Source organism: Macrobrachium rosenbergii, chromosome 48 (assembly GCF_040412425.1).
Source record: "Macrobrachium rosenbergii isolate ZJJX-2024 chromosome 48, ASM4041242v1, whole genome shotgun sequence".
NCBI lineage: Eukaryota > Metazoa > Arthropoda > Malacostraca > Decapoda > Palaemonidae > Macrobrachium > Macrobrachium rosenbergii.
This window is the reverse complement of record NC_089788.1, coordinates 50,577,048-50,597,047: the sequence shown is the minus strand read 5'-3', so window position 1 is coordinate 50,597,047 and position 20,000 is coordinate 50,577,048. Positions and strand designations below refer to the sequence as shown.

Sequence of the window (20,000 nt, the reverse complement as noted above, 5' to 3'; positions counted from 1 at the left end):
TATATATATACATATATATGTGTGCGTGTGTGTTTATTTGTGTAATCTTGTATTATTATATTTGTTTATAAAAACAGCATTGTATGATTTTGTCTAATATTTCTGTAGTGCTGACGTACATTAATATTATTATTTTGTATTTTCAATCAGTTTTCGTATTAATGGCTCTTCGTTTTTCTGAATCTGAAAATATTAATATCTTCATTCAGTTTAATGGCTCATAACATTTTTACTCTTGTGTTGATTATAATTCTTTGTTGTTAATAGTAAGCATAATAATCTTATCCTTTTACTGTTAATTTTAGTTAGATATTTTTTATTCTATTCTTGCATCAGCTATTCTCTCTCTCTCTCTCTCTCTCTCTCTCTCTCTCTCTCTCTCTCTCTCTCTCTCTCTCTCTCTCATGCATATCAACTTTAATCTATTTTATAGCATCCACACAGCTTGCGCATAGGCCTATCAAGTATAGCCTTTTGATGGATTATTTTTAGTGAAATGTTACTGAAGGAAGTTATATAATAAAAATGATTATGTGTCCTAATGTCTTAAAAAAAAAAAACAGGAAAATCTCACCATTTCTCCAAACTTTTACAAATATTTAAAGATAAAGCTTTGTTTGTTAATCAGAGATTCATTGAGTGAGGGATTAGATTTCCAGTGTGTGGATATAATTTTTTAGTTCTTGGTTTTACGTGAAACGAGGTTCAGGTCATAAGTTTATACCATTGATTAACGTCAGAAGTCTATCCTTATTCCTAGTCTTACTTTCGTTAGTCGTAACTTTTTGTTATGACATTGAGTAATTGTTGTTATCCTTATGTTTGGTTTAAAGTCACAAGTCATAAAATGATCGCACATGAAGTCTTATGTCGCTATTTTCCCAAGTTCAGCTGAACTTGATGCTATTATGATTTAGGATTCTTCTGATGTGATCCAGATTTTTATCAGGAAAAATGACGAAAGGTGCTAGTCTTGAGGATGATCTTGACGTTTTAGTGTATATCAATAGAATTATATTAGTTGCAGGATAAGTGATATGACTCAATGACACTATATAAAAACTTGGACAATTTTTTTCAGGTTTTTGCTTGGTCTTATGTTTGTTCAGAATGTCCAGGTTATTAGTAGGACCATCTAAAGCGTTCACTTTCAGTAAGGATGCCATCGTCATTTTATTTGAAGTTAATAGTCAAGCAGTTATGTTGACTCTGAGAAGCAGAATTTATTTAGGAATCGACACAGTATTACTAAACGGTTATTTAAGGTTGAAGTTTTATAGGAGTTGAAGCATTTTTAAGAGTATTTATAGTCCTGTTTGCGGTTGAATTGAGTCAAGTCCGTTTTAAACGAAGATTTGTTTGTAGAATTTGCCCAAAGTATTGGCAAAATTAAACATGAATTTATTGGACCATTTTTTAAGATGCCAGCGTTTTTTCAATTGGTTTTCTGCGGTAGAAATTGCACAAAAAAGCAGTTAAACAATTAATATTGTAGAAAAATTAATGTGGACTTTACACTGATGTGGAGTCGAAGATTTATTTTATTTAACAAATATTTTCTTTAGTTTGCCAAGGAGTCGGGTCAGTGTTGAAAAGATTATATGCGGATAACATTGTTTAGAAGTTGGGACAATTCAAGCAGATCTTTTTGTAGTTTATGCCTTTAAATCGCTTCAGTGATAATTAAAACTATAGTTTTCAGAGGAGGGAGTTTGAAAGTACCGTGCATGTTAGAATTTGTCAACGGCAATGATTTTGGAGAAATTTATATATTGTTATATAATGGAAAACTTCCCTATGCGTGAAACATGTATGCTTGATCAGAATATCAGCGAAAGGATATATTGTGGCACGTCATTATATAAACCACAGACAATTGACCTCCGATATATATTATTTAATTAAAACTAAACTGAGATTGGTATAATCTTAGTTTTTGAGCAACAGTAAAAGATTATAAGTTTGGATTGCTTGTTGCCTAACCGATTTGGGGATTTTCAAATTAATCGTGAGGTCTATTTTAAATTAATAATCTATCTTTATATTTAAAAATAAACTAATAATAACGTGAAATTAATTTTATGTAAAACTGGATAGGTCAAGTGACCCAAAACAAAAATATTGGTGGTGGTTTTAAACTGGGCAGTGGCAGCCAAGTATATTACTCATTATTAAAATAAGTACTGTTATTCACCAGTCGTTTATCCTTTGTTGTAACCTTATGTTGTATTATCATTTCACAACATCCTTATTTGCTTGTTTAAATTTTTATGAAATTATCATATATATATATATATATATATATATATATATATATATATATATATATATATATATATATATACATATATATATATGTGTGTGTGTGTATATATATATATATATATATTTGTGTGTTTGCATATATAGTATATATGTATGTATATATATTTTTGTGTGTATGTTTGCATATATAGATATATATATATATATATATATATTTACCCTGTATGTGTATGTGTATATATATATATATACATATATATATATATATACATATATATATATATATATATATATATATATATATATATATATATATATATGTATAGACATACACATGCCAAGCCAAGTAAATGACTATAAGTTGAAAGTTCTTGCTGCACTCCATTGGTTCTCTTTCCTTCGTGGATTTTGTCTTTATATATTCATCACGTTCCACATTTTCGTGATTCAGTTATACACACACACACACACACACACACACACACACACACACACACACACACATATATATATATATATATATATATATATATATATATATATATATATATATCACATATACACACACACTTATATTACAGATTGATCCAATGGCTTTTTACAATGAAAAGATGGCTCCAAAAGTTGTTCCCATTCCCGTTCCTAACAATTTTTGGTTTAATGGTGCGAGCCTAATATTTTCGCGCTTCCTTGCAGTACTCTACCACAGTTGACTAACAAATGCATCATTCATTGCTTAAGTCAACAGAAAGACATTGCGCTTTAGTGAAATGTGAATCGAAATCGAACCGTCTCACTAGGCAACGGGGTTATTTATATATATATATATATATATATATATATATATATATATACATATATATATATATATATATATATATATATATATATATATATATATATATATATATATATATATATATATATAAAATATAGTATAATATTAATGATCACTTCTAAAATATTTTTAGAATACAACCGCACTCACAGACACACATATATACTTCCATTAATTAAGTTCTTGTTCCGAAGACATATCCGGAAAAAAACGAATATTCTAAAGTAATTAATATACACACATTAAAGTATATATATATGTATACGTGTACATATGTAAATATATATATATATATATATATATATATATATATATATATATATATATATATATGTATATATATATATATATATATGTATGTGTGTATGTATGTACAGTATATATACACATATGCTAAATATTATACAGATATATAGTATATATATATAGTATATATATATATATATATATATATATATATATATATATACTGTATATTGTATAATATTTAGCATATATATGAATGTGTGTATACACACACATATATGTATACATGTATATATATACTTTTATGTGTTTATATTAATTACTTTAGGAGATTCGTTTTTTTCCAGGTATGTCTTTGTAACTAGAAATTAATTAATGGAAGTGTATATGTGTGTCTGTGGTCGCGTTTGTGTTCTAAAAATATTTTAGAAGTGATCGTTAATTAACACTTTTGACATTTTTTTAGGCAGCGTGAAAACCGCTTCTTTGTGAGTGAAATATGTATTGAAAATCATAAGAAAAATTTTCACTGGATTGAGGCTTAATTTTTTAAAGTTTGATTCTGGTTTAGTATATTAGCTGATCTGTGTATATCATTTAAAAATGTTGTACTTTAATCATTCATTTGCACACTGAAAATATGTGGGATTTATCCACAGAAAATATTTTTCTCTCAACACTTCCAACAGTGTATTCTTATTTTTATTTTATTATATTTTTCCTACTAATTTATTTTATTTTATTTTTATTTGTCGTATCTTTTAGTCGATAGATGGACTTATCAATAGGATTCTAGGGCTATTAAGGTAAAAATATTGAAGACCTTAGATTATAAAATGCAGGTCAAGGAAACTTACGTACCCTATTCTTAAGATCTTCATAATTCTTTGATAAATCTTTGCCAGCATATTTCGTAAAATAATCGCTGTGGCTTTTCCATTTGTTTTCAGTCTTTTATTTGTTTTGAGAGCGAGAGATGTTCCGAGGTTTCAGTGTCAATATGGTCCTGGACATTTTGATGGCTTTTTGCTTTGAAGCTTAACGAAGGTTAGCTAGTCCTTGTGTGCAGTTTTCTGGAATTCACCTCATGGATGACGATGGTCTGTTTGGAAATGAGACCTCGTCATTTATTTATTCCTTAAGCTTTACAGTTTTGAACAGTGAGATTGAATGCAATAAAATAGTTGGACGTGTATGATGTATAATTTTTGTCGTTTTAAGAATATAAGACTGTAATGCTTTGTTTTCCCATATTTGCTATTTATTAATGCCTGACGGGGATGTCTCCTCTTTAGCTCTCCAGCAACGACTCTGTATCAGATATTAAAGTCTTGCTCATTGACGGTCAAATATTCTCAGCTCAGGAAAAAAAAGTCGGAATAACGATGATATAATGCTGCATTTTTAGCAATTTCTGCGTCGCTACTATTTTGTGAAGGCGAATAAGGTTTCCTTTCAGATTTATTATTTTGCTGATTCATTTGTTAAAGTTCATTAATGTGCGTCTTTCTTGCAATTCGTTACCTCCGGACAGGGTTTCTTAATTTTTTTGTAATCATAAGCAATAATAAATAAATTAATAAATAATTTTAAAAAATGCACTCACATCTGTGAAAAAAATTCTTTCAAAATGTAATAAAAATTTCCATGGACTATGTTTGCCGTACACGAAATATCTTGGAAATAAATCAGTACCCTGCACAGAGACAGACGGGTGAGTAGGGAACCTCCGTCCAAATTCGTTTCTCAAAGATCAAGACATTTCAGATGCTGAATTATTTTGCTCGAAATCTAATGCCGCTCTTCTGTGAACAAATTAAATTAAATCTATACTGGTACTTTTCTCAACGTGTATGTGTAAAGAATACTAGTTAAGGATAAATTTTGAGTTGCTTTGATGTAGTTAAGCTTTCGTGTGTAGTGTTTGTATGATTTATGAAAGGTAATGACACATTGAAGTACTGTATGTTTTGCAGTTGACATTTAACATAACTTTTGGTAACGTACTACTAGAAAATTTTAGTGTATGTAGGTCTTTTTTCTTGCATTAAAGGTGTGAGCAAATTTAGATAAAAAACTGATAAATATTTTGCGCAGATATGTAAATTTGGTATATGACGTATATGTATGTATGTATGTGTGTATATATATATATATATATATATATATATATATATATATATATATATATATATATATATATATATATATATATATATATATATATATATGTATGTATGTATGTATATGTATATATTTCAAAGGATTCCGAGGAAATAGGTCACTTGAAGCCTAAGTTTTAGATTTCCAACAGAAAGGGGGTTAATTCCTTGACAACTTCGATAACGTGGAGTAAGTGTTGCTGAAGCGAACTTTGCAAAAGACCGTTTCGTTGTTTCCTTTTGATGTATAAAAACGATCCCTAAATTATTTTTTCAGTTGCAAGTCCATTTGATGAATCTAAGTTTATATACCCTGACTTTTGATATTAGCTTATTTTGTATCGTGGTTTTATGAGATTTTCATGAATGGCCTTACCAGCTATGACTAGTTGAATTCATTTTAGTTGAATTCATTTTAATTATAAGGACGTCAAATTTTAGGCTGGATCTTTTCATTTTTATGTGTAATATCCCTCTGTGACTTTTGAATTTGCGGCTTTATTTAAATTTCATAAAATTTTTTTAGATTTATCCAAGACCTTGATTCTTGCTCCTGACCGGGCCTTTAGTTGATATGTCCTTAGCATGATAATGAATCGTCACCAAGTGTCTGAGTGTATGTAGTTTCCCCTATTTCTTATATCATGAAATTCCTTCGCACGTGATTTTTTTTGGAGCCTTAAATTTTATAATAAATATATTGTGTTCATGAAGCACGCCTTTGCAATTCCAACATTTTGCATTCCCTCCGCACATCTGAAACTCTTGCGTTTACAATACTTTGAATATGTCAATCTCAATTTCCTTGATTTGAATCAGAGCCTCAGAAAAGGAGAGAGAGTGACATTATAGAAATAAGGATAGAGAAGCACGTGTATTGTGCATCCCATCAAAGGAGTGTTTTGTCAGCACCAGCTTCGTACACATATATTATACGCATTAGTAGAGTATGTCATACATTGCGTAACGTCGTAGTTTCTTTAACGAATAAAATTAATATTGTTCAACAGGCAGTTATATATATCTTCTTCTTTTACTGTGCTTTTTTCCCATTTGTATGGGGTAAGCACGATGCCTTCTTTTGAAGGACTTTGATTTGCTTTGGGATATATATATATATATATATATATATATATATATATATATATATATATATATATATATATATATATATATATATATATATGAGAGAGAATTGGAAATAAATATGATAAAATGCCTCTAACCAGGTAGATATCTTGACGAAAAAGGACATCGCATGATACAATGTGGATGAAATGGATAATTTTACGAGGGTTTTTAACAAATACAGTCTATGAACAAGAAATTTTCTTCGAAAATTTACATCTTTTTATTTCTAGGAATTTAGTTTCTTATTCTGTTTCATTTCTTTTTCTTAGGCGTTTAGATCGCGACATGATTTGATATGCCGCTAGCGTGACGATTTTTTTTTTTTTTTTTTTTTTTTTTTGAGAGGGTAGGGATACGAAGTAGTAAAATGCGGAGAGGAACAATCGTCTTTGAACGTTTTAAGGAAAAAAATGTGTTTGGCTTTTCTTTTTTCCCCCTCTACCCTTTTGTTGACTGTTTCGGAAGCACTATAATTTTATGTAACTAAAAATATTATACAGTACAGTTTATGTACGGTATGGTATGGTATAGCAGATCAGTATCCCCTTGAGATGTCAGATTTCTCTATTTATTATAGTTACATGGCAATGATTGCTGTGTGCTGAAGAGGTAAACCTCTTGGGTGGCAAGTGTAAATTACACCTTAATTTAAGCAAAAAATGATAGAGAATGGCTTCTTAGTTGAGTATCTCGGAAAGTCTTTACTTAGTAGATTTTGCCACCCCTGAGAAGGTTTAACCCCTAAGTATGTGATAAGCAGAGAGGACTACTGTATGCTGTATTCGTATTAAAATATAGTGTTGAAGAGGTGACATACATTATATTTTAGAAAATATCCATTTTATGAGACGATGTAAGAGTTTACGTGCAAAATACAAAAGTATATCTGCCTCGATTTTAAGAAATACATGGTATAATTTTCATGTAATATAGAAAACATAAGTAAATGGCATTTGAATATTGGCAAAAATACTGATATAATATATTCAAGTTAAAACAATCGCCATCCTTTAGAAAGTATTAAAATATGATAGAGAATTTTATTATAATTCTGTAATTTGTATAACAAAAGTTTATGTATATATTGATTATAATGTATTATTTAGTGTAATTTCATCACCACGTTACAATAGTTATGAGAAGTCCCCAGAATTTCGAATTTAATTGTTTTAAATAAATTTTGATTTACCAAACAATACGTTATCGTCAGTGTTACATTTAAAAGCACACGGAGTAAATAAAAGTAAATTTGGAATAGTCACACAGCTTCTTATTGAAACTTTGTTATGAAAATAACTTTTGGTAGATGAAAGTCAGACATTCCATACCATTTCGTTGGCGAAAAATAATGCAGTCCTAGTAAATGCAGTGTCTTCCACTTTCATAATTATCCTTAAGTTATACATCTTTAATTTGGTTAGATTATATATATATATATATATATATATATATATATATATATGTATATATATATTATTACTAATGTGGTGGCTCCTTTTAAGTCATGAACCAGAGATAATTATGCGCACAACATGGCTATTTCCTACTCACACATACACACACACACGTATGTATATGTTTATCTGTGTATATATATACACATATAAACAGCTGTTTCACAACTTTCTGGTAAGAATATATATATATATATATATATATATATATATATATATATATATATATATGTATATATATATAAATATATATATATATATATATATATATATATATATATATATATATATATATATACATTATATACACACATATATATATGTGTATATATATATATATTTAAACAGCTGTTTCACAACTTTCTGTCAAGAAAATTCGTAGGGTTTGTAGATCTCATATGCTTTATTGGCAAGAAGAACTTGCAAGTCATCTTCGATCAGTAGTGCTTAATCTTTATCTCATGATAATTCCTGGGCTCTTTTTGTTAATGAAGCAAGTTTTTTCGAGCAAGGATTGAAATCCTTAAATAAAGTTTTGAAAACAAAATCAAGTTTCGAAAACATGCTATAACATTACTCATTACTTCAGCAGAAAATTATACTTCTTAGGCAAAAGTTATACAATTAGCTGGGCATGGCGATGCCTTGTAGCCTGAAGTACATGTAAAATGCTATAAAAATAGCTATTGTTAACGTAGTCTTATAAAGATTAAAACCGTAGGGAATAGTAACGTGGTTTATAGGCAAGATTGGATATTGACGGGTAACACCTCCCAAGATTTACTTCCTAGTTGTATAACAGTGGTTTTCATATGAAATAAATGTAATTATTGACTAATAAGCTATTACTTAGTTAGATCTTCTTTCTTCAACTTTGACAGTATTAGGATCTTTAGAAATAACTGGATAACCAGTTTCTGAACAATTTGAAGGAAAATTGTATAGTGTCATATTGAGTATTTGTTCTCTCAGTAGCTTAACTATGTAACTGTGGTAGTTGCTCACTACCATAAAACCAAATTTAATATATAAACACACACACATATATATATATATATATATATATATATATATATATATATATATATATATATATATATATATATATATATATATATGTGTGTGTGTAATTTATAAATGGATGTATGTTCGATTGTGTGATTGTGTAGCAGTCTGTGCGTATGTGTTGATACATACACGTAAATATAAATATATATTGCGTGTATTTATGTGCGTTTATATTTAATAGCTAGAGTGACATTGGGAATTTTCGATTTCCTACCATCTGGTCATGAATCGGAATCGAAAATAAGTTGAGAATTTAAGAGGTAATTGTGGTTATTAAAGTTGGATGTTTACGTTAGATTATATATATATATATATATATATATATATATATATATATATATATATATATATATATGTATATATATATATATATATATATATGTGTGTGTGTGTGTGTGTGTGTTTGTGCGCGTGTGAATATAAATTAACAAAGAGTGGATGCCGACAGAAGAGGTTAGTTTTAAAGATCTAAAATGGTGGCCGAGAAGATTGGTATTCACTACATACATCACTGTATTACTTCTTACGAGGTTCTTTACAGGTTAAACTGTGATCCATTACGGCCAGCTAACCACCAGATATCTAATTTATTGTTTGGTTAAGTCAAGAGTAACACAATGGTTTTTCAGGAAACGAACTATGATCTCCGCTGGTTGCCAAGGTCGCTAACCACTGAGTTACGGAACTATATATATATATATATATATATATATATATATATATATATATATATATATATATATACAGTATATATATATATATATATATATATATATATATATATATATATATATATATATATATATATATATATATATATATATATAGTAGTCAATTATTGTTTCTCAGCGACGAAAAAGCATTCAGAAGACATGTCCATATCAATATAGTTCGACAATTTCTATTGTTTTTTGTATACATTCACACAAACACACATACGCACACACATATATAAGTGTGTGCGTATATATTGTATATATGTATATATGCATATATATATATGTGTGTGTGTGTGTGTGTAGTTCTTTGAATCTGATATTCATCCGATATCCTATTTTGATATATCAAAGTAATAGGACAAATGTTTATAATAGTCATTTAGTAAAAGGATTGGTGTTTCTAAATGCGAGCATACCATTTATGCTTTCCCCAAGAAGTTTCGTCAGTTTTCACTAACTAGTTTCTTTCAGTCTCATGCCGATCTTACTTACGATATCAAAACCTGATTAACCCTTCTCTTACCCATAGCTCCCATCCAAATTAATTTTTATTCCAACACTCCAATTGCCTTTGTCTGTATTCTTAACGCTCAGGAGCATGTGATTATATGATTCAGAAATCTTTCGGAATCTAGGACTCCTGCTAAGTATTCGGGATGATCAGCAAACCATACCATCTATAATTCTATCCCCCATTAAATATTGCGATTACTGTAGATTAAGGGATGCCTTACGAACCGGGTTTTATTTGTCCACGTGAAAAATGGCAGTTGAAACTGCTGAATACATAGCTTGCAAGTAAAATTTTGTCTGCTTTAGCATTGCTTTTTTATAACATGAATCTTTTCCTCTTTTTGATGAATATCTTAGTTTATGTTCTGTTTATGCTGTGAGGAGAAATTATGAAGTTGTCTTTTAAATGTATTTTCTAAATTAAATATTGTCGTGAAATTTTCTTATTCTCATTACCATCATTCATCAGTGAATTTTTTATGGCGACTCTAGTAGAATTATTATTATTATTATTATTATTATTATTATTATTATTATTATTATTATTATTATTATTATTAATATTTCTATAAGTTATTTTGACTTTTTCCAAAAGTTTTAGTTATTGACCAAACGGCTAATCAAATTTTCCTTCCATTTTTTTTCCGGTCTGATTTTTTTTAAAGCTGTCTTACACATAAAATTCCGTTTATCCAGAGAAGACGACTTTATATATAATTAACTGAAAAAAAAATTTCCAATGAAAATTGCCATCACAGAAGATCAAAAATACATATATCCATAAATCCAGGTCCTTTGTTTATTATTAGATCCTTGGAAAATATTCAGACATTTGAACCGCTGAATTTGAAACAGTTATATACGCTGTGATTCTAATCACTTTTTTTTTTTTTTTTTTTTTTACTTTACAGCAACACTCTAGGCAGTATTTATAAAACTTTTTACTTATGTAAACTATTATTATTATTATTATTATTATTATTATTATTATTATTATTATTATTATTATTATTATTATTATTATTATCATCATCAAGAAGGCTACCATCTCTTGTTGATGTAACATTAAAAGAGATATCGATGTCAACAGTATTAAAATTTTCATTTTTCATTCTGTCTTGTGAGTTCTTCTCTTATGGCATCAGGTCATCTATAATATTACTAAATTCATAGGGGAAAAATCTTCTTTTTTAACAGATTTTCGTTTTTATTTAATTACGACTTTCTAGTAGGTGTTACCTATTATTATTATTATTATTATTATTATTATTTATTATTATTATTATTATTATTATTATTATTATTATTAATTTGATTGTTGCTATTTACCATAGTTAAAACAATAATATCAAGAATAAAATTATATTATTTATGATTTTATTATTATTGCTACAGTATTTGTATCTATTTGTAACATTGATAACATTAGGATTAACAATAATTATAATGATAGCATTGTTATTATGTTACTATTATGGTTATTTATTGTTAATGCTATTCTTTATTGATGTAATTTTATAGTTTAGGAAAAAATGTTAACTTATTAGCAGAACGGTACTTCGGAACCTGCTGTCGTTATCTTTGTTAATAATAGAAATTGAAGTATGTTTTATTTATAAATACAAAAATAATTAATCCAAGTCCTTTAATTTTTATTAAGACATTTAGAAAATATTCTGACATTTGAAATACTGAGGTTGAAACACTTATGGGGATTAATTTGTCACCATATTTTATATTTGTTTAATTTGTAGCAATACTTCTGGTGATATTTTTAGACTTTTTTTATTTACATTCGTCATTATTATTATCATTATTATTATTATTATTATTATTATTATTATTATTATTATTATTATTATTATTATTATTATTATTATTATTATTATTATTAGGGAGGAGACTTTAAGAGATAGTGGTTTCAACAGCATTAACCTTTTCGTGTATTTTTTTCAATCTTATTAGTTTTTCCCTTGGGTGGCAGGTTATCTGTAATCCCAAAATTCAAAGGGAAATGTGTGTTTGGCTTAACGAGTTTTTTTATGTTATTAAAATTTTTCAATTGGAAATATTAATATAATAATAATAATAATATAATAATAATAATAATAATAATAATAATAATAATATTATTATTATTATTATTATTATTATTATTATTATTATTATTATTATTATTATTATTATTATTATTTATGACATATCTCCATTATTATATTAGCCGCCAATGACTGTAGTAATGACAATAACAAGCCTAAATATTTTTATTATCATTACAGATTTTGTTATGGTTATTAAAGAGTCTGCGTATATTTATAGCAATAATAATAATAATAATAATAATAATAATAATAATAATAATAATAATAATAATAATAATAATAATAATATGCAGTATTGTATACAGATTTAGAATAGACTGGGTTGATGTTCTTCATTCTATCCTGTAGTTTCGTTTCCCATGCTGTAGCCTGGCACCTAAGAAAAATAATCCAAATGCCAAACTTCATCAAATTTTTTTCATCTATTCTTGAAAAATCTTGGTAACGCTCATGCACGCACAGACACCGGTCAAACATAACTTCCGACTTGATTCGTTTGCAAACACCATAAAAAATGTGGCAGGAAGTAAGTATTTTGTAGTTTATAAAAGCAAGTGCTGTCGTGAGGTAGGCCATTTAGGCGCCTTTTCGTTGACCTTCGAATATGTCGATGGAGAATACCGCGACATATCTGTAATTGTGCTCGTTCTCAAGGTAACATTGATTTTTGGGGAAAAGATGGTAGCCCATACGATGTGAATTAACCAAGCATAGGACTTTTGATTGCATGTAGTAGTAACCTTGACGTCATAACGCGCTGAAGGTCGTCTGGTATGTTGAAATTCTTTTCACGTCGAAAAATCTGCCTTTTTTCCTTTTCATAGTTTTAGTCTCTATCTGTTTACCTGTTCCCTTTTACCCAAGTGTTATTCCTGGGTTAACTAGTAACCGCTTATTATTATTATTATTATTATTATTATTATTATTATTATTATTATTATTATTATTATTATTATTATTATTATTATTATTATTCAAAATCTTGAAACAGTGTTATGAAAGAAACAGATGAAACTCATACGAGTATGTGATGAAAGAGAAAAGAGGAAAAATAACAATTTATTACAGATAAGCTTACAAGTAAATAAATATTTACTCCAATGAAGGTGGTGGTGGTGGAGCGCCTTTTCTGCTTTACTTCTTATGGTTTTCTCTATGATTTCCTTGAACTCTTACTGCTGTAGGATATAAGCTTCAAGCTAATTATATAAATAGCAGTCGTATACTGTTAATCATACTGTCACTACCACTTCTGATATTGATAAAAAAACTAAGCTTCTTTTATATTGTGTTAATCAAAAAGTAATGTTCTTTCTGGAAGGTTTGCCAGGGTCTGTATATTGCTCATAAAATTATGTAAGCTCTGGTTAGACCGATTTCTGTTTCTGTTTTTATTTGTAATCTAGATTTTAAGATTTTACGCCGATGAAGTTTTCTTTGTTATGGAGTTACGATTGCATAGTTATTTGTGGTAGCATAGTAGAGTACATATATATTGTTACTTCTTCTGTTACTGTTGGTATGAACAGTGCAGACTACTAGCGATCTTAAGATATATTAATACTATTATGTAGGTAAAGTTGGCTCCTATTGAACTGTGAAATGGAAATCATTATTATTATTACTTGTAGTAGTTAAAGCGCTGTATCCCGTGATGATGACATTAATTTACCTAAATTGTACTTTTGGTTTTACTAAGAATGATATATATATATATATGTGTGTATCTATATATATATATATATATATATATATATGTATGTATAGATATACATACATACATACATATACACATACATATACAAACATATATATATATATATATATATATATATATATATATATATATATATATATATATATATATATATATATATATACATATATATATATATATATACAGTATAATAGCCTATATATAAATACATATAAATATATGTATATATATATATAGATATATACAGTATATATATATATATATATATATATATATATATATATATATATATATATATATATATATATATATATATATATATATATATAATTCTTCTGTAAAAACAAAAGTACAATTTAGGTAGATTAATCTCATCATGACGGGACACAGCGCTTTAACTGCTAAAAGTAATAATAATAATGATTTCCATTACACAGTTCAATAAGAGCCTACTTTACCTACATAATAGTATTAATATATCTTAAGATCGTTAGTAGTCTGCACTGTTCATACCAACAGTAACAGAAGAAGTAACAATATATGTATATACATGTGTAAAATATGTATTTGTTCATTTATGTTTTGTGAGTTTTGTTCATATATGTCAGAAGTGTGCCAGTGTGTTTATGTAAGTGTTTAGTATCCATTCCTTTATATTTTTCCTCACTACTTCAGAGACTCAAATATTCCACCATTGACATGGCTTTATATAGGCAGGAAAACGGAAAAAGCCCATGAAAATATAGCAATATATTTAGCGAGAAACTTACCCCATGGAAAATATGCCATGTACTTGGAATATGATAGCCGAGTTGAAATGCATTTATTAATATAAATGCTAACACTGACAAACTGCACAAACAGACTACCTGTCATGGAAATATGTTATTAGATATTTCTCATGTATACTTAATTTGGCGGACAATACGAGTAGTTATGCATGTGGCAGTGGAGGGATTCAGTTAGTTTTCATTTAATTATGAAGAAGGCGAATGTTCTTTATATTTACAGGTAAAGGTAAACATGAATTTTTTTTTAAGTAGATTATCTATAGCAATAACTGTTCGGTTAATGTTTCAGTATGTATAATGAGGCATGTCTGTATGTACAGATGCTGTATATAAATAAGATTATATATTAAGATTACCCGGGAATAAACTTTGATTAATGGTGTATATATATAATATATATATATATATATATATATATATATATATATATATATATATATATATATATATATATTATGTATATATATATAATGCATAATATAATGGCAAAATTAATTTTTTCTGCTTTCATATTTCGTTTTTTGTAAATACTAGCTCTTAGAGAATACAGTTTGTATTAGTCATTTTATTCCTATCATCGTCCGGTACCGTCATATTTGTAATGCCCTGGATAATTTGAGATATTTTTAAAATTTATGATTTGAAAAATTAATAAGTTTCATGATTTTGGCCATTTCCATATATATATAAATTATATATAAATAAATATGTATTATATATATATATATATATATATGTGTGTATGTACTTATAAAATATATACATACAATACACACAAACATACATTTTTAAGGCGGGAAAGGAGCTCAGTCTAATGAATGTATGTGGTGTATGATAGGTCGACCTTTTCCGTGAAGAGGCGGAGAGAAAAATCGAAAGGTCATTTAATGCGTGGTCCAGCAGCAAGTCGCATTCCCTCTTCTTGGAACTCCAAAGTGTTTTCTGGCTGCAGCGGATCCACCTAAGCAATTATTAGGCGTCAGCCACTTCCTAGCAGCCTTTCCTGGAAATTCCCTCCAGATTTCAAGTACTTCCTCCTCATTGTTCTACTCTGGGGCTTCCTCCTCCTCCTTCCCCGCATCCCCCCTTCCTACTTCTCTTCTCTTTCTTGGAAAGAAAAATTGTGAAAATGTTTATCACTTCTACGGAAGATTACTTCATACCTTTTTTTCTGGCTACCCAAATTATTCCATTCTCTCTCTCTCTCTCTCTCTCTCTCTCTCTCTCTCTCTCTCTCTCTCTCTCTCTCTCTCTCTCTCCTTGTCAGGATAAGCAAAAGTTTGTTTATATGTTGAGTTTATAAATGCAAGCGCAGGCGTGAAGTGTGTGTATATATGTGTATATATATGTGTTTGTGTATGCGTGTATGTGTGAGTTTGTGTAAATATATATACTTAATATATACTGTATATTTTTGTATATACGTACATATATATATATAAATATTTTTATTTATAAATACACTATATATACACACATAGTATATATGTATACACAAAAATTTATAGTGTGCATGTTTTTATGCAGTTATGAATATTATATATATATATATATATATATATATATATATATATATATATATATATATATATATCTGTATATATAATGCATATATATATGTATATGTATGTATGTACAGTATATATATAATATAATATATGTGTGTGCATTTCAGCGTTTACAAATAATCATTTTCACAAATATGAGACATTTCAGGCGTTAAAGGTAAATTAAAATGCAGTTTTGATATACGTCAACAGAATGTGTGTATTAAATCGCGTAGATTATTTTTGATTTCTTCTGGTCATCTTTCCAGGTGGATCGGTACTGTTTTCTTTGCTATTTATGATTTACATGTTTTCATTACTTTTAATTTCTTTTTTTTAAGATACTGAATTCAAACAAATGTAATGTTTAGTTTTAGACAGATTTTTTGTTTAATGAACAAAATATTTTTAGTTTTGATATTAAGATATTGGGAATGTTCATTGTTTTTTTTTTTATATTTCTATCCTGAATTAGTTTGCTTATTAAAATTTTAGTGCATTAATGTATGTTTTAGAGTCTGCTGCTGCATATTCTTTTTACGTTAGGGAATTTTCGAAAGAAGTGTCATTCTTTGATTTCAGTGATTTCAGTTAACTGTTGTTTCATAATTTTAAGACAAGTTCGTCGTCAGTGAAGTATTTTTAATATTAAAAGCTATTGCTTTTAATTTGGAACATGGGAAATATTTTTTCCAATTTAAAATGTCTCAAGAAATAGCTGTGTTTTGTTATTTTAAATTTTACATTTTTCTCATTTGTATCGTCTCTGGGATTTCCCTTCCTCTTGAGCTAATATTAAAGTTTTATCTCTCTCTCTCTCTCTCTCTCTCTCTCTCTCTCTCTATATATATATATATATATATATATATATATATATATATATATATATATATATATATATATATATATGTGTATATATACATATATATATATATATATATATATATATATATATATATATATATATATATATGTATGCATATATACATATATGTGTGCTTTGTGTGTGTAAAATTGTTTACAATATTTATATATTTATTTTTCTAAACATATATATTTTGTGTGCGTGAGCTTTTTTTAAAAATTTACATTTAAAACATTTTGTTTCTTAAAAACATTAATCTTAAAACACGTTATTTTAATTTTATACGTTCTTATATTATTTATTTATTTTTATTTATACCCCTGATTTTTAATCGTTAATGTGAAATGAGCTCATTTATATAATTATTATTGGAGTTGCTGTTTACATTTGAATACACGCAGTTTAGGCTTCGAAAATAATTGATTGTAATGCAAAAACAATGCACAAAAATAAGAATAGCAATTCATGACAGTAATAAAGGATTTGATTATCGCAGACTCATACGTACACACACAGATATATATATATATATATATATATATATATATATATATATATATATATATATATATATATTATATATATATATATATATATATATATATATATATATATATATATATATATATATATATATATATATATATATATATATATATATATCTGTATACATACAAATACATATATATATATATATATATATATATATATATATATATATATATATATATATATATATATATAATATATATATATATATATATATAATATAGATATGTATATTATGTATACATTATTTTATACATACATATATCCTTACATACAATACATACTATAGTCACAAGTTCACATGAGCTCACAACAACTTAGTTAGGCACTAAAAATACAATTGATCACGTGAATTATCCCGAGGAGTTTTTTTTTTTTTTTTTTTTTTTTTGGCAAAAGTAGAATCCTTCTAGCAAAACCGACTGATTGTTAAATCCAGATTAGCTTTTTTCCCGTAGTAAATTATAATACATCTCTTGTCAAATCTTCAGAAATATGCCATGTGGCATGAAGGAGGATTTTACGGTATATTGTCACAAATGCGCACGCAAAGAAATTCTAAATGCTGAATTTATAGTGTAAAAGTACTCAATTTCAAATGGTTTGTAGATGAGCTTATATGGTTATGTGGTTATGTATAAATTACTTGAATAATACAGCGTGGAAACTTGATTAAAAGTTGTTGCATTACATATTATAGTTGGAAATCATATATTTTGAATTTGAAATACCAAAGCTGTGACGACAATTTTTCGCATAAAACACGCACACGTATAAAATATATAAATAATTGTATATATATATAAGTATATGTATGTATGTATATATATATATATATATATATATATATATATATATATATATATATATATATATATATATAGTGTGTGTGTGTCTAGAAATAATCAGTTATGAAAATTAAACACAGTTTTCCGGATGATATACATCTGTTGCGCTGTTCTTAATTTTTTTTTTTTTTGTATTTGGGTGATGAGATTTTTCGGATTCGTGTAAATGATATATCTGGCTATTATTTAGGCTGTGCATACACTTAATTGAAAATTCATGTATATTGAGTTAAACAGATATAATTGATATTAAAAACTATTAAGATGTCATTTGGTTCTCACAATTTTTCCAAAAAGAGTTTAGCGACCTGTTATAATATGGAAATTCATTTTCTGCAGCTTATAAGGTAATTACATACGTGCGTCTAGACATTAATATTATACACACACACAAATAAATAAATATATATATATATATATATATATATATATATATATATATATATATATATATATATATATATATACTGTATATAATGTGCGTGTGTGAATGAGAGAGTGGGGTATATATGGGGCAGATAAACATTAAAATGATACATATTTATAGAAAAGTTGTCTGCATAAACATATATCTGCCTTATTTACTATATATATATATATATATATATATATATATATATATATATATATATGTTTATATATATATATATATATATATATATATACATACATATGTTTGTGCATATATATGTAATATACATACATACAAGCTTACATACACTCAAACACATACATACATACATGCACGCAAACACACTTATATCCTTGAAGTTGCCATGATTCTGATTCATTTCTATACTTATACAATGTGTAGTTGATTTTGTTTTGTGCATACCTTGTGCCAGTGTCAGTGATGAACATAAAGCTATTAAAGCATAAGCCATACCTTTCATTAAGCGATTAAAAGTTTCGTTATTACGCTGTAATCGATGCCAGGCAGATCCTACCTCCGTCAGATCGACACTCGGCAGTAACGGCAACTCCAAAGCTCAAAGCTTGCAAGCGTAGGTACGTCAAAGCATTAATGAGTAAGCTTGCATGTCACTTGAAAGCGATGCGATACGCAAGGCTGCTGCATCGATTCTTGAAGGATGACTTGCGTCTTTTCCGTGAGGTCTGTTAATAACGATGATGGTTGTGACATGACAATTGCGATTGAAACTCAACTTAGCAAGGGCTAGAGAT

The 20,000-nt window shown here is 27.3% G+C and overlaps 1 protein-coding gene across 2 annotated transcripts in view; it reads left to right on the top strand.

Annotated features, from left to right (window-relative positions):
* Positions 1-20,000, top strand: part of LOC136831376 (uncharacterized) — a 1,849,518-nt gene that overhangs the window by 863,837 nt on the left and 965,681 nt on the right. The window lies entirely within an intron of this gene.